Below are 22758 nucleotides of genomic sequence, written 5' to 3' on the forward strand. Positions count from 1 at the left end.
GTATATACTCCAAAACTGAGTAGAAATAGACATTGTATATTTTTTCTGACACATAATATTTAGAGCAATTTTGCTTTTAACATTGGGGTGCCTAGATAATATTTAGACTTTTTCGATTCGCGTAAAATTAGAAATTCGGTATTTTACATGGGAGAGCATATTGAGTTGGATTACATACTCGAAAACAGAGTATAAATGGGCATTGTATATATTTTCTGACAGATTATTTTCAGAGCAATTTTGCTTTTAACATTGGATTGCCTATATAATATTTAGATTTTTTTCGATTCTCGTAAAATTAGAATTTCGATTTTTACATGGGAGAGCATATTGATTTGGTGTATATACTGCAAAACAGAGTAGAATAGGGCATTGTATATTTTTTCTGACAGATTATATTCAGAGCAATATTGCTTTTAACATTGGGGTGCCTAGATAATTCCATTTATTTGGATTTGCATAAAATTTGAATTTCGGTGTTTTATATAAAAGAGCATATTGAGTTGGTGTATATACTCCAAAACAGAGTATAAAAGGGCATTGTTTATTTTTTCTGACAGATTATATTCAGAGTAATTGTGCTTTTAACATTGGGGTGCCTAGATAATATGGAGATAATTACGATTCACGTAAAATTAGAATTTCTGTATTTTACATGAGAGAGCATATTGAGTTGGTGTTTATACACCAAAACCGAGTAGAAAAGGGCATGGTATATATTTTCTGACAGATTATATTCAGAGCAATTTTGCTTTTAACTTTGGGGTGCCTAGATAATATTTAGATTTATTTCGATTTTTGTAAAATTACAATTTCGATATTTTATATGAGAGAGCATATTGAGTTCATGTATATATTCCAAAACAAAGTAGAAAAGGGCATTGTATATTTTTTTGACAGATTATATTCAGAGCCATTTTCTTCTGTCATTGAAGTGCCTAGATAATATTTAGATTTTTTTGATTCGCATAAAATTGGAATTTCGGTATTTTACATGGGAGAGCATATTCAGTTGTTGAATATACTCCAAAACAGAGTAGAAAAGGCCATGGTATATTTTTTCTGTCAAATTATATTCAGAGAAATTTCGCTTTTAACATTGGGGTGCCTATGTTATATTTAGATATATTTTGATTCACGTAAAATTAAAATTTTGGTATTTTACATGAGAGAGCATATTGAGTTTTTGTACATACACCAAAACAGAGTAGTAAATGGCATTGTATATTTTTTCTGACCGATTATATTCAGAGCAATTTTGCTTTTAACATTGGGGTGCCTAGATAATATTTAGTTTTTTTTCGATTTGAATTAATTTAGAATTTCGGTATTTTACATGAGAGCATATTGAGTTCGTTTATATACCCCAAAACAGAGTAGGTAATGGCATTGTATATTTTTTCTGACAGATTATATTCAGAGAAATTTTGCTATTATCATTGGGGTGCCTAGATAATATTTAGATTTCATTTGATTAGCCTAAATTGAGAATTTCGGTATTTTACAAGAGAGAGCATATTGAGTTGGTGTATATACTCAAAAACAGAGAAGAAAAGGGTATTGTATATTTTCTCTGACAGATTATATTCAGATCCATTTTCTTTCCACATTGGGGTGCCTAGATAAGATTTATATTTTTTTCGATTTCGTAAATTTAGAATTTCAGTATTTTACATGAGAGAGCATATTGAGTTGGTGTATATACTCCAAAACAATGTAGAAAAGGGCATTGTACATTTTTTCTGACAGATTATATTCAGAACAATTTTTCTTTTAACGTTGGGATTCCTAGGTAATATTTAGAGTTTTTTCGATTCGCATTAATTTAAAATTTCAATATTTTACATGAGAGAGCATATTAAGTTGGTGTATACACTCCAAAATTGAGGAGAGAAAAGCATTGTATATTTTGTCTGACAGAGTATATTCAGAGAAATTTTGCTTTTGACGTTGGGGTAAGTAGGTAATATTTAGATTTTTTCGATTTGAGTAAAATTTGAATTTTGTTATTTTACATGAGAGAGCATATTGGGTGGATGTATACACCCCAAAGCAGAGTATCAAAGATCATTGTATATTTTTTTTGAGAGATTATATTCAGAGCAATTTTGCTGTTAACAATGGGGTGCCTAGATAATATTTAGATTTTTTTGGATTCGCATAAATTTAGAATTTCGGTATTTTACACGAGAAAGCATATTGAGTTGATGTATGTACTCCAAAACAGGGTAGAAAAGGGCATTGTATATTTTTTCTGACAGACTATATTAAGGGCAATTTTGCTTTTAACATTAAGGTACCTAGATAATATTTAGATTGTTTTCGATTCTCTTAAATTTATAATTTGGGTATTTTATATGATAGAGCATATTGAGTTGATGTATATACACCAAAACAAAGTAGAATAGGGCATTGTATATTTTTTCTAAAAGATTATATGCAGAGCAATTTTCCTTTTAATATTGGAATGCCTAGATAATATTGAGATTTTTTTCGATTCGCTTAAATATAGAATTTCTGTATTTTATCTGAGAGAGCATATTGGGTTGGTGTATATACTGCAAAACAGAGTATAATAAGGCATTGTATATTTTTTCTGACAGATTATATTCGGAGCAATTTTTTTTTTAACATTGGGGCGCCTAGATAATATTTAGATTCTTTTCAATTCGCGTAAAATTAGAATTTCCGTATTTTACATGATAGAGCATATTGAGTTGGTGTATATACTCCAAAATAGAGTAGAAAAGGGCATTGTATAGTTTTTCTTACAGATTATATTCAGAGCAATTTTGCTTTTAACATTGGGGTTCCTGGATGATATTTAGATTTATTTCGAATCCTGTAAATTTAGAATTTCGGTATTTTCCTTGAGAGAGCATATTGAGTTGGTGTATATACTCCCAGACAGAATAGAATAGGGAATTGTGTATTATTTCTAACAGATTTTATTCAGAGCAATTTTGGTTTTAACATTGGGGTGACTAGATAATATTTAGATTTATTTTGATTCGCGTCAAGTTAGAATTTCGATATTTTATATGAGAGAGCATATTGAGTTGGTGTATATACAGCAAAACAAAGTAGAATAGTTCATTGCATATTTTCTCTGAAAGATTGTATTCAGAGCAATTGTGCTTTTAACATTGGGGTGCCTAGATAATATTTAGATTTTTTCAATTTCGGTAAAATTAGAATTTCTGTATTTTCCATGAGAAAGTATATTGAATGGTTTATATACTGTAAATCAGAGTAGAAAAGGGCATTGTATGTTTTTTCTGACAGATTATATTCAGAGCCATTTTCTTTTAACATTGGGGTGCCTAGATAATATTTTGATTTTTTTCAATTCCTGTAAAATTAGAATTTCGGTATTGTACATGAGAGAGCATACTGAGTTTGTGTAGGTACTCCAAAACAGAGTAGAAAAGGGCATTGTATACTTTTTCTGACAGATTATATTCAGAGAAATTTTGTTTTTAACATTGGGGCGCCAAGATAAAGTTTAGATTTTGTTCGATTCGTGTAAATTTAGAATTTCAGTATTTTACATGAGAGAGCATATTGAGTTGGTGTATATACTCCAAAAAATAGAAGAAAAGAGCATTGTACATTTTTTCGGACAGATTATATTCAGAGCAATTTTTCTTTTAACATTGGTTTGAGTAGGTAATATTTAGATTCTTTTCGATTTGCATTAATTAAAAATTTCTTTATTTTACATGAGAGAGCATATTGAGTTGGTGTATATACCCCAAAACTGAGGAGAGAAAAGCACTGTATATTTTTTCCGACCAATTATATTCAGAGAAATTTTGCTTTTATTGTTGTGGTGCCTAGGTAATATTTAGATTTTTTTCGATTCGCGTAAATTTAGAATTTCGGTATTTTATATAAGAGAGAATATTGCGTTGGTGTATATACTCCAAAACAGAGTAGGGAAAAGCATTGTGTATTTTCTCTTACAGATTATATTCAGAGCAATTTTGTTTTTAACATTGGGGTGCCTAGGTAATATTCAGTTTTTTCAATTCGGGTAAAATTATAATTTCGGTATTTTACACAAGAGAGCATACTGAGTTGGTGTGTATACTCCAAAACCGAGTAGAAAAAGGCATTGTATATTTTTTCTGACAGATTATATTAAGAGAAATTTTGCTTTTAACATTGGGGTGCGTAGATAATATTTAAATATTCATCGATTCGTGTCAAATTAGAATTTCAGTATTATACATGAGAGAGCATATTGAGTTGGTGTATGTACTCCAAAACAGAGTAGAAAAGGGCATTGTATATTTTTTCTAACAGATTATATTCAGAGCAAATATGCTTTTAACATTGGGGTGCTAGATAATATTTAGATTTTTTCGATTTGCGTAAATTTAGAATTTCGGTATTTTCCATGAGAGAGCATATTGAGACGGTGTATATACTCCAAAACAGAGTAGAAAAGGGCATTGTATATTTTTTCTGAAAGATTATATTCAGAGCAATTTTGCTTTTAACAATGGGGTGCCTAGATAATATTTAGATTTTGTCGGTTCGTGTAAAATTTGAATTTCGGTGTTTTACATGGGAGAGTATATGGAGTTGGTGTCTACACTCCACACAAAGTAGAAAAGTACACTGTGTATATTCTCTGACAGATTATATTCAGAGCAATTTAGCTTTTAACACTTGGGTGCCTAGATAATATTTAGATTTGTTTCGATTCACGTAAAATAAAAATTTCTTTATTTTACATGAGAGAGCATATTGACTTGGTGTATGTACTCCAACACAGAGTAGAAAAGGGCATTGTATATTATTTCTGACAGATTATATTCAGAGCAATTTTGCTTTTAACATTGGGGTTCCTATATAATATTTAGATTATTTTCGATTCTCGTGAATTTAGAATTTTGTATTTTACATGACAAAGAATATTGAGTTGGTGTATATACTACAAAAGAGAGTAGAATAGGGCATTGTATATTATTTCTAACAGATTATATTCAGAGCAATTTTGTATTTCACATTGAAGTGCATAGGTAATATTTATATTTTTCAATTCGTGTACAATTAGAATTTTTGTATTTTACATGAGAGAGCATATTGAGTTGGTGTATATACTCCAAAAAATGTAGAAACGGGCATTGTGTATTATCTCTGACAGATTATATTCAGAGTAATTTTGCTATTAATATTGGGGTGCCTAGATAATATTTAGATTTTTTTCAATTCCCTTAAAATTAGAATTTCGATATATTACATGACAGAGCATATTGAGTTGGTGTATATACTCCAAAACACAGTAGAAAAGGGCATTGTATAATATTTCTGACAGATTATATTGAGAGCAATTTTGCTTTTAACATTGGGGTTCCTAAATAATATTTAGATTTTTTTCGATTCCCTTAAAATTAGAATTTCGGTATTTTACATGAGAGAGCATATTGAGTTGGTGTATATACCTCAAATCTGAGTAGAATAGGGCATTGTATATTTTTTCTGACAGATTATATTCATAGCAATTTTGCTTTTAACGTTGGGGTGCCTAGATAATTTTTAGATAATTTTCGATTCGAGTAAATTTAGGGTTTCAGTATTTTACATAAGAGAGGATATTGAGTTGGTGTATATACTCCGAAACAGAGTATAAATTGGCATTGTATAATTTTTTGACAGATTATATTCAGAGCAATTTTTCTATTACCATTGGGGAGCCTAGATAATATTTAGATTTCATTTTATCAGCGTAAATTTAGCATTTCGGTATTTTACATAAGAGAGCATATTGAGTTGGTTTATATACCCAAAAACAGAGTAGAAAAGGGCATTGTATATTTTCCCTGAGAGATTATATTCAGATCCATTTTCTTTCCATATTGCGGTGCCTAGATAATATTTAAATTTTTTTCGATTCGCGTGTATATAGAATTTCGGTATTTTACATGAGAGAGCATAATGGGTTGGTGTATATACTCCAAAACAGAGTATAAAAGCGCATTGTATATTTTTTCTGAAAGATTATATTCAGACCAATTTTTCTTTTAACAATGGGGTGGCTAGATAATATTTAGATTTTTTCATTTCGTGTAAAATTTGAATTTCGGTATTTAACATGGGAGAGCATATTGAGTTGGTGTATATACTCCAAAACAGAGTAGAAAAGGGCATTGTGTATATTCTCTGACAGATTATATTCAGCGCAATTTTGCTTTTATCATTGGGGTGCCTATATAATATTTAGATTTTTTGATATGTGTAAAATTAGAATTTCTCTTTTACATGAGAGAGAATATTGACTTGGTGTATGTACCCCAAAACAGAGTAGAAAAGGGCATTGTATATTTTTTCTGACAGATTATATTCAGATCAATTTTGCTTTTAACATTGGGGTTCCTAGATTATATTTAGATTTTCTTCGATTCCCGTAAATTATGAATTTCTGTATTTTACATGAGAGAGCATATTTACTTGGTGTATATACTCCAAAAGAAAGTAGAATAGGGCATTCTATATAATTTCTAACAGATTATATTCAGAGCAATTTTGTTTTAAACTTGGGGTGCCTAGATAATATTTATATTTTATTCGATTCCCGTAAAATTAGAATTTCTTTATTTTACATGAGAGAGCATATTGACTTGGTGTATGTACTCCAAAACACAGTAGAAAAGGGTATTGTATATTATTTGTGACAGATTATATTAAGAGCAAATTTGCTTTTAACATTGGGGTTCCTAGATAATATTTAGATTTTTTTCGATTCCCATAAGTTTAGAATTTCTATATTTAAATGAGAGAGCATATAGTGTTGTTGTATATACTCCAAAAAAGAGTAGAATAGGGCATTGTATATTTTTTCTGACAGATTATATTCAGAGCAATTTTGTTTCTAACATTTGGGTACCTAGATATTATTTAGATCTTTTTGATTCGGGTAAAATTAGAATTTCTGTGTTTCACATGAGAGAGCATACTGAGTTGGTGTATATACTCCAAAGCAGAGTAGAATATGGCATTGTATATTTTTGTAACAGACGATAATTAGAGCCATTTTCTTTTAATTTTGGGGCGCCTAAATATCATGTATATTTTTTTCGATTCGTGTATAATTCTAATTTCTGTATTTTACATGAGATTGCATACTGAATTCGTGTATACTCTCCAAAACAGAGTAGAATAGGGCATTGTATATATTTTCTGACAGATTATATTCAGAGAAATCTTGCTTTTAACTTTGGGGTGCCTAGATAATGAGATTTTTTTCGATTCGCTTAAATATTTAATTTCTGGATTTTACATTAGATAGCATACGGAGTTGGTGTATATACTCCAAAACAGTAGAATAGGGCATTGTATATTTTTTCTGACAGATTATATTCAAAACAATTTTGTTTTTAACATTGGGGTGCCTAGATAATATTTATATTTTTTTCGATTCGCTTAAATATAGAATATCTGTATTTTACATGAGAGAGCATTTGGAGTTTGTGTATCTACTCCAAAACAGAGTAGAATAGGGCATTGTATATTTTTTCTGACTTATTATATTCAGAGAAATATTGTTTTTAACAGTGGGGTGCCAAGATAATATTTAGATTTTTTCGATTCAGGTAAAATTAGAATTTCTGTATTTTACATGAGAGAGCATACTGAGCTGGGGTATATACTCCAAGTAAGAGTAGAATAAGGTATTGTATATTTTGTCTAACAGACTATATTCGGAGCCAATTTCTTTTTACTTTGGGGCGCCTAGATATTATTTAGAATTTTTACGATTCGCGTTAAATTAGAATTTCGGTATTTTACATGAGAGAGAATACTGAGTTCGTGTATATACCCCAAAACACAGTAAAATAAGGCATTGTATATTTTTTCTAACAGACAGTATTCAGAGCCATTTTCTTTTTACTTTGGGGCACCTAGATATTATTTACATCTTTTTCGATTCACGTTAAATTAGAATTTTGGTATTTTACATGAGAGAGCATATTGAGTTGGTGTATATACTCCAGAACTTAGTAGAAAAGAGCATTGTATATTTTTTCTGAGAGATTATATTCAGAGAAATTTTGCTTTTAACATTGGTGTGCCTAAATTATATTTAGATTTTTTTTCGATTCGCTTAAATATACAATTTCTGTATTTTACATGAGAGAGCATGTGGAGGTGGTTTATATACTCCAAAACAGAGTAGAATTGGGCGTTGTATATTTTTTCTGACAGATTATATTCAGAGCAATTTTGTTTTTAACATTGGAGTGCCTAGATAATATTTAGATTTTTTCTATTTGGGTAAAATTAGAATTTCTCTCTTTTATATGAGAAAGCAAACTGAGTTGGTGTATATACTCCAAAACAAAGTAGAATAAGGCATTATATATTTGTTCTAATACACTATATATAGAGCCATGTTCTTTTAACTTTGGGGTGCCTAGATATTATTTAGAGTTTTTTCGATTCACGTAAAATTATAATTTCAGTATTTTACATGAGAGAGCATTATGATTTGGTGTATATACGCCAACAAAGAGTAGAATAAGGCTTTGTATATTTTTTCTAACAGACTATATTCAGAGCCATTTTCGTTTAACTTTGCGGTGCCTAGATATTATTTAGACTTTTTTCAAATCGCGTAAAATTAGAATTTTGGTATTTTACAAAAGAGAGCATATTGAGTTGCTGTATATACTCCAAAACAGAGTAGAAAAGGGCATTGTATATTTTTTCTGACAGGTTATATTCAGAGCAATTTTCTTTTTAACATTGGGGTGCCTAGATTATATTTAGATTTTTTTCGATACGCTTATATATAGAATTTCTCTATTTTACCTGAGAGAGCATATTGAGTTGGTGTATATACTCCAAAAAAAAGTAGAAAGGGGCATTGTACAATTTTTCTGATAAATTATATTCAGACTAATTTTGTTTTCAACATTGGGATGCCTAGGTAGTATTTAGATTTTTTCAATTCGTGTAAAATTAAAATTTCTTTATTTTACATGAAAGGGCACACTGAGTTTGTGTGTATACTTTTAAACAGAATAGAATAAGGCATTGTATATTTTTTCTAACAGGCTATATTCAGAGCCACTTTCTTTTAACTTTGGGGTTGCCTAGATATTATGTAGATTTGTTTTGATTCGCGTAAAATTAGAATTTCTGTATTTTACAGGAGAGAGCATATTGAGCTGGTGTATATACTCCAAAAAAAAGTAGAAAAGGGCATTGTATATTTTTTCTGACAGATTATATTCAGTGCAATTTTACTTTAACATTGGGGTGCTAGATAATATTTCGATTTCTTTCTATTCACGTAAAATTAGAATTTCTGTATTTTACATGAGAGAGCATACTGTGTTGGTGTATATACTCCAAAACAAAGAAGAATAAGGCATTGAATATTTTTTCTAACAGACTATATTCAGAGCCATTTTCTTTTAAATTTGGGGAGACTAGATATTATTTAGATTTTTGTCAATTCACGTAAAATTATAATTTCGGTATTTTACATGAGAGAGCATAATGAGTTGGTGTATATACTTCAAAAAAGAATAGAAAAAGGCATTGTATTGTTTTTTACAGATTATATTCAAACCAATTTTGCTTTTAACATTTGGGTGCCTAGATAATATTTAGTTTTTTTTGAATTCACTTAAATATAGAATTTCTGTATTTTACGTGAGAGAGCATATTAAGTTGGTGTATATTTTCCAAAACAGAATAGAATAGGTCATTGTATATTTTTTCTGACAGATTATATTCAGAGCAATTTTGTTTTAAACATTGGGGTGCCTAGATAATATTTAGATTTTTTTTGATTTGCTTAAATATAGAATTTCTGTATTTAACATGAGGGAGCATATGGAGTTGGTGTATATTCTCCAAAACAGAGTAGAATAGGCTTTGTATATCTTTTCTGACAGTATATTTTCAGAGCAATTTCGTTTTCAACATTCTGATGCCTAGATAATATTTAGATTTTTTCGATCGGGTAAAATTAAAATTTCTCTATTTTACGTGAAAGAGCAAAATGAGTTGTTGTATATACTCCAAAACAGAGTAGAATAAGGCATTGTATATTTTTTTAACAGACTATATATAGAGCCATTTTCTTTTAACTTTGGGGCGCCTAGATATTATGTAAATTGTTTTCGATTCGCGTAAAATTAGACTTTCGGTATTTTACAGGAGAGAGCATATTGAGTTTGTGTATATACTCCAAAACAGAGTAGAAAAGTGCATTGTATATTTTTTCTGACATACTATATTCAGAGCAATTTTGCTTTTTACATTCAGGTGCCTAGATAATATTTAGATTTTTTTTGATTCACATAAAATTAGAATTTTGGCATTTTACATGAGAGACCATACTGAGTTGGTGTACATAATTCAAAACAGAGTAGAATAAGGCATTGTATGTATTTTCTAACAGACTGTATTCAGAGCAATTTTCTTTTAACTTTGGGGCACCTAGGTATTATTTAAATATTTGTCGATTCTTTTAAATATAGAATTTCTGTATTTTACATGAGAGAGCATATTGAGTTGGAGTATATACTCCAAAACAGAGTAGAATAGGGCATTGTATATTTTTTGTGACAGATTATATTCAAAGAAATTTTGTTTTTAACAATGGGGTGATAAATAATATTTAGATTTTTTTGATTCGTGTAAAATTATAATTTCTGAATTTTACATGACAGACCATACTGAGTTGGTGTATATACTCCAAAACAGAGTAGAATAAGGCATTGTGTATTTTTTCTAACAGACTCTATTCTGAGCCATTTTCTTTTAACTTTGGTGCGAATAGATATTATTTAGATTTTTTTCGATTTGTGTAAAATTAGAATTTTGGTATTTTACATGAGAGAGCATACTGAGTTGGTGTACATAATCCAAAACAGAGTAGAATAAGGCATTGTATATATTTTCTAACAGACTGTATTCAGAGCCATTTTATTTTAACTTTCGGGCTAAGAGATATTATTTAGATTTTTTTCCATTCGCGTAAAATTAGAATTTCGGTATTTTACGTGAGAGAGCATATTGAGTGGGTGTATATAATCCAAAACGTAGTAGAAAAGGGCATTGTATATTATTTCTGAGAGATTATATTCAGTGCAATTTTGCTTTTAACATTGGTGTGCCTAAATTATATTTACATTATTTTCGATTCACTTAAATATAGAATTTCTGTATTTTACATCAGAGAGCATATTGAGGTGGTGTATATACTACAAAACAGAGTAAAATAGGGCATTGTATATTTTTTCTGACCGAGTATATTCAGAGAAATTTTGTTTTTAACATTGGGGTGCCTAGATAATATTTAGATTTTGTTCGATTTGCTTACATATAGAATTTCTGTATTTTACATGAGACAGTGTATTGAGTGGGTGTATATACTAAAAAACACAGTAGAATAAAACATTGTATATTTTTTCTAATAGACTATATTCAGAGACATTTTCTTTTTACTTTGGGGCGCCTAGATATTATTTAGATTTTTTTCGATTCGCGTAAAATTAGAATTTCGGTATTTTACATGAGAGAGCATATTGAGTTGGTGTATATATTCCAAAACAGAGTAGAAAAGGGCATTGTATATTTTTTCTGACAGATTATATTCAGAGCAATTTTGCTTTTAACATTGGTGTGCCTAGATAATATTTCTATATATTCGATTCACCTTAAATTAGAATTTCAGTATTTCATATAGGAGAGCATACTGAGTTAGTGTATATATTCCAAAACAGAACAGAATAAGGCATTGTATATTTTTTCTGACAGATTATATTCAGAGTAATTTTGTTTATAACGTTGGGGTGCCTTGATAATATTTAGATTGTTTCGATTCGGGTAAAATTAGAATTTCTGTATTTTTCATGAGAGAGCATATTGACTTGGTTTATATATTAATAAAGAGTAAGAAAGGGCATTGTATATTTTTTCTGACAAATTATATTCAGAGCAATTTTGCTTTATACATTGGGGTGCCTAGATAATATTTAGATTTTTTTCAATTCGCTTAAATATAGAATTTCTGTATTTTACATGAGAGAGCATATGGAGTTGGTGTATATATTCTAACACTGAGTAGAATAAGGCATCGTATATTTTTTCTAACAGATTATATTTAGAGCCATTTTCTTTTAAGTTTGGGGGGCCTAGATATTATTTAGATTTTTTTCGATTCACGTAAAATTAGAATATCAGTAATTTACATGAGAGAGCATATTGAGTTGGTGTATATACACCAAACAGTGTATTAAACGCATTGTATATTTTTTCTGACCAGTTATATTCAGAGCAATTTTGTTTTTAACATTGGGGTGCCTAGATAATATTTAGATTTTTTCGATTCTTGTAAAATTAGTATTTCTCTATTTTACATATGAGAGCATATTGAGTTGTTGTATATATTAAAAAAATAGAGTAGAAAAGGGCATTGTATATTTTTTCTGACAGATTTTATACAGAGCAATTTTGCTTTTAACGTTGGGGTGCCTAGATAATATTTAGATTTTTTTCGATTAGCTTAAATATAGAATTTTTGTATTTTACATGAGAGAGCATATTGAGTTGGTGTATACACACCAAAACAGAGGAGAATAGGGCATTGTATATTTTTTCTCAGACATTATATTCAGAGCAATTTTGTTTTTATCATTGGGGTGCCTAGATAATATTTAGATTTTTTTGATTTTGGTACAAATAGAATTTTTGTATTTTACATGAGAGAGCATATGGAGTTGGTGTATATACTCCAAAACAGAATAGAATAGGGCATTGTATATTTTTTCTGACAGATCATATTCAGAGCGGTTCTGTTTTTAACATTGGGGTGCCTAGATAATATTTAGATGTATTTCGATTCGGGTAAAATTAGAATTTCTGTATTTTACATGAGAGATTATATTGTGTTGGTGTATATACTACAATAAAAGGAGAAAGGGGCATTGTATATTTTATCTGACAGATTATATTCAGCGCAATTTTGCTTTTCACATTTGGGTGCCTAGATAATATTTAGATTTTTTTAGATTGGGGTAAAAATAGAATTTCTGTATTTCACATGATAGAGCATATTGAGTTGTTTTATATATTAAGAAAACAGAGTAGAATAAGCCATTGTATGTGTTTTATAACAGAGTATATTCAGAGCCATTTTCCTTTAACTTTCGGGCACCTAGATATTATTTATAATATTTTCGATTGGCGTAAAGTTAGAATTCCTGTATTTAACAAGAGAGAGCATATGGTTTTGGAGTATATACTGGAAGAAAGGGTAGAAAAGGGCATTGGATATTTTTTCTGAACGATTATATTCAGAGCGATTTTGTTTCTAACATTGGGGTGCCTAGATAATATTTTGATTATTTTCAATTCGCTTAAATTTTGAATTTCTGTATTTTACATGAGAGAGCATATGTAGTTGCTGTATATACTCCAAAACAGAGTAGAATAGGGCATTCTATATTTTATCTGATAGATTATATTCAGAGAAATTTTGTTTCTAACATTGTGGTGCCTAGATAACATTTAGATATTTTCGAAGCAGGTAAAATTATCATTTCGGTATTTTACATGAGAGAGCATATTGAGTGTGTTTATATACTACAAAAAAGAGTAGAAAAGGGCATTGTATATTTTTTCTGACAGATTATATTTAGCACAATTTTACCTTTAACATTCGGGTGCCCAGATATTATTTAGATTCTTTTCGACTCGCTTAAAATTAGAATTTCGGTATTTTACATCAGAGAGAATATGGAGTTGGTTTATATACTCCAAAAAAGGGTAGAATATGGCGTTGTATATTTTTTCTGAGAGATTAAATTCAGAGCAATTTTTTTTTAACATTGGGGTACCTAGATAATATTTAGATTTTTTCGATTTTGTTAAAATTAGGATTTCGGTATATCACATGAGAGAGCATACTGAGTTTGTTTATGTACTTTAACAGAGAGTAGAATAAGGCATTGTATGTTTTCTCTAACATACTCTAGTCAGAGCCATTTTCTTTTGACATTGGGACGCCTAGATACTATTTAGATTTTTTTCGAATCCCGTAAAATAAGAATTTCGGTATTTTACATAAGAGAGCATATTGAGTTGGTGTATATACTCCAAAACAAAGTGGAAAAGGGAATTGTATATTTTTTTCTGACAGATTATATTCAGAGAAATTTTGCTTTTAACATTGGGGTGCCTAGATCATATTTAAATTTTTTTCGATTCACGTAAAATTAGAATTTCTGTATTTCACAAGGGAGAGCATACTGAGTTGGTGTATATACTCCTAAAAAGAGTAGAATAGGGCATTGTATATTTTTTCTGACAGATAATATTCAGAGAAATTTTTTTTTTAACATTGGGGTGCCTAGATAATATTTAGATTTTTTTCGATTCGGGTATAATTATAATTTCTGTATTTTACATGAAAGAGCACATTGGGTTGGTGTATATACTACAAAACAGAGTAGAAAGAGGCATTGAATATTTTTTCTGAGAGATTATATTCAGAGCAATTTTCCTTTTAACATTGGGGTGCCTAGATTATATTTAGATTTTTTTCGATTCGATTAAATATAGAATTTCTGAATTTTACATGAGAGAGCATATGGAGTTGGTGTATATACTCCAAAACAAAATAGAATAGGGCATTGCATATTTTTTCTGACAGATTATATTCAGAGCAATTTTGTTTTTAACATTGGTGGGCCTAGATAATATTTAGATTATTTCAATTAGTTTAAATATAGAATTTCTGTATTTTACATGAGAGAGCATATTAAGTTGGTTTATATACTTTAAAACAGAGTAGAAAAGGGCATTGTATATTTTACTGACAGATTATACTCAGAGCATTTTTGTTTTTAACATTGGAGTGCCTAGATAATATGTAGCTTTTTTCGATTCAGGTAAAATTTGAATTTCGGTATTTTACATGAGAGAGCATACTGAGTTGGTGTATATGCTCCAAAACAGAGTAGAATAAGGCATTGTATATTTTTAAAAACCCACTATATTCAGAGCCATTTTCTTTTAACATTGGAATACCTAGATAACATTTACATTTTTTTCGATTCACGTAAAAATAGAATTTCGGTATTTTACATGAGAGAGAACACTGAGTTTGTGTATATACTCCAAAACAGAGTAGAATAAGGCATTGTATATTGTTTCTGACAGATTATAATCAGAGTAATTTTGCTATTAACATTGGGGTCCCTAGATTATATTTAGATTTTTTTTGATTCGCATAAATATAGAATTTCTGTATTTTACATAAGAGAGCATATGAAGTTGGTGTCTATACTACAAAACAGAGTAGAATAGGGCATTGTATATTTTTCTGACAGATTATATTCAGAGCAATTTTGTTTTAACATTGGGGTGCCTACATAATATTTAGATTTTTTTTTATTCTCGTAAAATTAGCATTTCGGTATTTTACACGAGAGAGCATCCTGAGTTGGTGTATAAACTCCAAAAGAGAGTAGAATAGGGCATTGTATATTTTCTCTAACAGACTATATTCAGAGCCATTTTCTTTTAGCTTTGGGGCACCCAGATATTATTTAGATTTTTTTCGATTCACGTAAAATTAGAATTTCGGTATTTTACAGCAGAGAGCATATTGAGTTGGTGTATATACTCCAAAACCGAGTAGAAAAGGGCATTGTATATATTTTATGACAGATTATATTCAGAGAAATTTTGCTTTTAACATTCGGATGCCTAGATAATATTTAGATTTTCGTTGATTCACGTAAAATTAGAATTTCGGTATTTTACATGAGAGAGCATATTTAGTTGGTGTACATACTCCAAAACGGAGTAGAATAAGGCATTTTATATTTTCTCTGACAGATTATATACAGAGCAATTTTGCTTATAATATTTGGGGGCCTAGATAATATTTACATTTTTTTCGATTCACTTAAATATAGAATGTCTGTATTTTACATGAGAGGGCATATGGAGTTGGTGTATATACCCCAAAACAGAGTAGAATAGGGCATTGTATATTTTGTCTGACAGATTATATTCAGAGCAGTTTTGTTTTTAACATTGGGGTGACTAGATAATATTTAGATTCTTTCGATTTGGGTAAAATTAGAATTTCTCTATTTTATATGAGAGAGCAAAATGAGTTGGTGTATATACTCAAAAACAGAGTAGAATAAGGTATTGTGTATTTTTTCTAACAGACTATATTCAGAGCCATTTCCTTTTAACTTTGGGGCACCTAGATATTATTTAGATTTTTTTCGATTCGCGTAAAATTAGAATTTCCGTATTTTACATGAGAGAGCATATTGAGTTGGTGTATATACTCCAAAACAGAGTAAAAAAGGGCATTGTATATTTTCTCTGACAGATTATATACAGAGAAATTTTGCTTATAACATTTGGGTGCCTAGATAATATTTAGATTTTTTTCAATTCACTAAAATATAGAATTTCTGTATTTTACATGAGAGAGCATATGGAGTTGGTGCATATACTTCAAAACAGAGTCCAATAAGGCATTGTTTATCTTTTCTGACAGACTATATTCAGAGCAATTCTGTTTTTAACATTGGGGTGCCTTGATATTATTTAGATTTTTTTCGATTCACGTAAAATGAGAATTTTGGTATTTTACATCTGAGAGAATACTGAGTTGGTTTGTAGACTCCAAACCAAAGTAGAAGAAGGCATTTTATATTTTTTCTAACAGACTATATTCAGAGGCATTTACATTTAACTTTGGGGTGCCTAGATATTATTTAGATTGTTTTTGATTCGCGTGAAATTATAATTTCCGTATTTTCCACGCGAGTGCATATTGAGTTGGTGTATATAAGCCAAAACAAATTAGAAAAGGGCAATGTATATTGTTTCTGAGAGATTATATTCCGAGCAATTTTGCTTTTAACATTGTGGTGCCTGGATTGCATTTAGATATTTTCGATTCGGTTAAATATAGAATTTTGGTATTTTTTACATGAGAGAACATATGGCGTTGGTTTATATACTAAACAGAGTAGAATAGGGTATTGCATATTTTTTCTTACAGATTATATTCAGAGCAATTTTAATTTTAATATTGGGGTGCCTAGATAATATTTATATTTTTTCGATTCAGGTAAAATTAGAATTTCAGTATTTTACATAAGAGAGCATACTGAGTTGGTGTATATACTCCAAAATAGAGTAGAATAGGGTATTGTATATTTTTTTTAACAGACTATATTCAGAGCCATTTTCATTTAACTTTGTGGCGCCTATATATTATTTAGATTTTTTCGATTTATGTAAAATTAGAATTTCGGTATTTTACATGAGAGTGCATATTGAGTTGGTGTATATAGGCCAAAAGAGAATAGAAAAGGGCATTGTATATTTTGTCTGAGAGATTATATTCAGTGCAATTTTGCTTTTAACATAGTGGTGTCTAGATTATATTTATATTTATTTCAATTCACTTAAATATACAATTTTGGTATTTAAATGAGAGAGCATATTGAGGTGGTTTATATACTCCAAAACACAGGAGAATAGGGCATTGTATTTTTTTTCTGAAAGATTTTATTCAGACCAATTTTGTTTTTAACATAGCGGTGCCTAAAAAATATTTAGGTTTATTCGAATTGGGTAAAATTAGAATTTCTGTATTTTACATGAGAGAGCATACTGAGTTGGTGTATATACTCCAAAACAGAATAGAATAAGGCATTGTATATTTTTTCTAACAGACTATATTCAGAGGCATTTTCTTTTAACTTTGGGGCACCTAGATATTATTTAGATTATTTTCGATTCGCGTAAAATTAGAATTTCGGTATTTTACATGAGAGAGCATATGGGGTTGTTGTATATACTCAAAAACATAGTAGAATAGGGCATTGTATATTTTCTCTGACAGATTATATACACAGTAATTTTGTTTTTAACATTTGGGTGCCTAGGTAATATTTAGATTTTTTCGATTCACGTAAAATTAGAATTTCTTTATCTTACATGAGAGAGCATACTGAGTTGGTTTATATACTCCAAAACAGAGTAGAATAAGCCATTGTATATTTTTTCTGACAGATTATATTCAGAGCAATTTTTCTTTTAACATTGGGGTGCCTAGATAATATTTAGAGTTTTTCGATTCGCTTAAGTATAGAATTTCTCTATTTTACATAAGAGAGCATATGGAGTTGATGTATGTACTACAAAACAGAGTAGAATAAGGCATTGTATATTTTTTCTGACAAATTATATTCAGTGCAATTTTTTTTTTACATTGGGGTGTCAAGATAATATTTAGATTTTTTTGATTCACGTAAAATTAGAATTTCGGTATTTTACATGAGAGAGCATATGGAGTTGGTGTATATACTCCAAAACAGAGTAGAATAAGGCATTGTATATTTTTTTTTAACAAACTATATTTAGAGCCATTTTCTTTTAACTTTGTGGTGCCTAGATATTATTTAGATTTTTTTCGATTCACGTAAAATTAGAGTTTCAGTATTTTACAGGAGAGAGCATATTGAGCTCGTGTATATACCCCAAAACAGAGTAGAAAACGGCATAGTATATTTTTTCTGACAGATTATTTTCAGAGCAATTTTGCTGTTAACATTGGGGTGCCTAGCTAATATTTAGAATTTTTTCGATTCATGTAAAATTAGAATTTTGGTGTTTTACATGAGAGAGCATACTGAGTTGGTGTATATACTCCAAAAGAGAGTAGAATAGGGCATTGTATATTCATTCTAACAGATTATATTCAGAGCAATTTTGTTTTTCCCATTGGGGTGCCTAAATAATATTTAGATTTTTTTCGATTCACCTAAAATGAATATTTCGTTATTTGACATGAGAGAGCATACTGAGTTGGTATATATACTCCAAAACAGAGTAGAATAGTGCAGGGTACATTTTTTCCAACAGATTATATTCAGAGCAATTTTGTTTTCAACAATGGGGTGTCTAGATAAATTTTGGTTTTTCGATTCTGGTTAAATTAGAATTTCTGTATTTTTCATGAGAGAGCATATTGAGTTCGTGTATATATTACAAAACAGAGTAGAAAAGGACATTGTATATTTTCTCTGACAGATTATATTCAGAGCAATTTTGTTTTTAACATTGGGGTGCCTAGAAAATATTTACATTTTTTCAAATAGGGTAAAATTAGAATTTCTCTATTTTACATGAGAGAGGATATTGAGTTGGTGTATATACTCCAAAACAGAGTAGAATAAAGCATTGTATATTTTTTCTAACAGACTATATTCAGAGGCATTTTCTTTTAACTTTGGGGCACCTAGATATTACTTAGATTTTTTTCGATTCCCGTAAAATTCGAATTTCTGTATCTTACATGAGAGAGCATACTGAGTTGGTGTATATACTCCAAAACAGATTAGAATAAGCCATTGTATATTTTTTCTGACAGGTTATATTCAGAGCAATTTTTCTTTTAACATTGGGGCGCCTAGATAATATTTGGATTTTTTCGATTCGCTTAAATATAGAATTTCTGTATTTTACATGAGAGACAATATGGAGTTGGTGTATGTACTCCAAAACAAAGTAGAATAAGGCATTGTATATTTTTTCTGACAGATTATATTCAGTGCAATTTTGTTTTTAACATTGGGGTGTCAAGATAATATTTAGATTTTTTTCTATTCAGGTAAAATTAGAATTTCCGTATTTTACATGAGAGAGCATATGGAGTTGGTGTATGTACTCCATAACAGAGTAGAATAAGGCATTGTATATTTTTTCTGACCGACTATATTTAGAGCCATTTTCTTTTAACTTTGTGGTGCCTAGATATTATTTAGATTTTTTTCGATTCACGTAAAATTAGAATTTCAGTATTTTACATGAGAGCATATTGAGCTCGTGTATATACTCCAAAACAGAGTAGAAAAGGGCATTGTATATTTTTTATGACAGATTACATTCAGGGCAATTTTGCTTTTAACATTGGGGTGCCTAGATAATATTTAGAATTTTTTCGATTCACGTAAAATTTGAATTTTGGTATTTTACATGAGAGAGCATACTGAGTTGGTGTATATACTCTAAAACAGAGTAGAATAGGGCATTGTATATTTATTCTAACATATTATATTCAGAGCCATTTTGTTTTTTCCATTGGGGTGCCTAAATAATATTTAGATTTTTTTCGATTCACCTAAAATGAGTATTTCACTATTTGACATGAGAGAGCAAACTGAGTTGGTATATATGCTCCAAAACAGAGTAGAATAGGGCAGGGTAAATTTTTTCCAACAGATTATATTCAGAGCAATTTTGTTTTCAACATTGGGGTGCCTAGATAAATTTTGGTCTTTCGATTCTGGTTAAATTAGAATTTCTGTATTTTTCATGAGAGAGTATATTGAGTTCGTGTATATATTACAAAACAGAGTAGAAAAGGGCATTGTATATTTTCTCTGACAGACTATTTTCAGAGCAATTTTGTTGTTAACCTTGGGGTGCCTAGATAATATTTAGATTTTTTTTGATTTGCTTTAATATTGAATTTCTGTATTTTACATGATTGAGCATATGGAGTTAATTTATATACTCCAAAATAGAGTAGAATAAGGCATTGTATATTTTTCTAACGGACTATATTCAGTGGCATTTTCTTTTAACTTTGGGTCGCCTAGATATTATTTAGATTTTTTTCTATTCGTGTAAATTAGAATTTCGGTATTTTACATGAGAGAGCATATTGAGTTTGTGTATATACTGCAAAACAGAGTAGTAAAGGGCATTGTATATTTTTAATGACAGACTATAATCAGAGAAATTTTGGTTTTAACATTGGGTTGCCTAGATAGTATTTAGATTTTTTTCGATTCGGTTAAATATAGATTTTCGGTATTTTACTAGAGAGAGCATATGGAGATGGTGTATATACTCAAAAACAGAGTAGAAAAGGGCATTGTATATTTTTTATGACAGACTATATTCAGTGCAAATTTGTTGTTTACATTGGGGTGCCTAGATAAAATTTAGATTTTTTTATTCACGTAAAATTTGAATTTCGGTATTTTACATGAGAGAGCATACTGAGTTGGTGTATATACTCCAAAAGAGAGTAGAAAGGGCATTGTATATTTTTTCTAACAGACTATATTCAGAGCCATTTTATTTTAACTTTGTGGCGTCTAAATATTATTTACATTTCTTTTGATTCACCTAAAATTAGAATTTCGGTATTTTACCTGAGAGTGCATATTGAGTTTGTGTATATACGCCAAAACAGATTAGAAAAGGGCATTGTATATTTTTTCTGAGAGATTATATTCAGAGCAATTTTGCTTTTAACATTGTTGTGCCTAGATTGCATTTAATTTTTTTTGATTCGCTTAAATATAGAATTTTGGTATTTTTCATGAGAGAGCATAGGGTGTTGGTGTATATGCTCCTATACAGAGTAGAATAGGGTATTGTATATTTTTTCTGACAGATTATATTCAGAGAAATTTTGATTTTAACATTGGGATGCCTAGATAATATTTAGATTTTTTCGATTTCGGTAAAATTAGAATTTCGGTATTTTACATGAGAGAGCACACTGTGTTGGTGCATATACTCCAAAAAAGATTAGAATAAGGCATTGTATATTTTTTCTAATAGACTATATACAGAGCCATTTTCTTTTAACTCTGGGGCGCCTAGATACTATTTAGATTTTTTTCGATTCACGTAAAATTAGAATTTCGGTATTTTAAATGAGAGTGCATATTGAGTTGGTGTATATACTCCAAAACAAAGAAGAAAAGGGCATCGTATATTTTTTCTGACAGATTATATTCAGAGCAATTTAGCTTTTAACATTGGGGTGCCTAGATAATATTTAGATTTTTTTCGATCCTCTTAAATATAGAATTTCTGTATTTTACATGAGAGAGCATACTGAGTTGGTGTATATACTCCAAAACAGAATAGAATAGGGCATTGTATATTTATTCTGACAGATTATATTCAGAGCAATTTTGCTTTTAACATTGGTGTGCCTAGATAATATTTAGATTTTTTTCGATTCGCTTAAATTTAGAATTTCTGTATTTTAAATGAGAGAGCATATGGAGTTGTTGCATATACTCCAATACACAGCAGAATAAGGCATTGTATATTTTTCCTAACAGACTATATTCAGAGCCATTTTCTTTTAACTTTGGGGCACCTAGATACTATTTAGATTTTTTTTCATTCTCATAAAATTAGAATTTTGTTATTTTACATGAGAGAGCATATTGAGTTGGTGTGTATGCTCCAAAAAAGAGAGGAAAAGGGCATTGTATATTTTTTCTGACAGATTATTTTCCGAGCAATTTTTGTTTTATTATTGGGTTGCCTAGATAATATTTAGATTTTTTTCGATTCACGTAAAAATAGAATTTCGGTATTTTAAATGACAGAGCACACTGAGTTGGTGTATATACTCAAAAACAGAGTAGAATAAGGCATTGTGTATTTTTTCTGACAGATTATATTCAGAGCAATTTTGCTATTAACATTGGGGTCCTTAGGTTATATTTAGATTTATTTTATTCGAATAAATATAGAATTTCTGTATTTTACATGAGAGAGCATATGAAGTTGGTGTCTATACTACAAAACAGAGTATAATAGGGCATTGTATATTTTTCTAACAGATTATATTCAGAGCAATTTTGTTTTAACATGGGGGTGCCTACATAATATTTAGATTTTTTTTGATTCTCGTAAAATTAGAATTTCGGT

This window comes from Callithrix jacchus, chromosome 20, assembly GCF_049354715.1.
Source record: "Callithrix jacchus isolate 240 chromosome 20, calJac240_pri, whole genome shotgun sequence".
In the NCBI taxonomy this organism is placed as follows: Eukaryota; Metazoa; Chordata; class Mammalia; order Primates; family Cebidae; genus Callithrix; species Callithrix jacchus.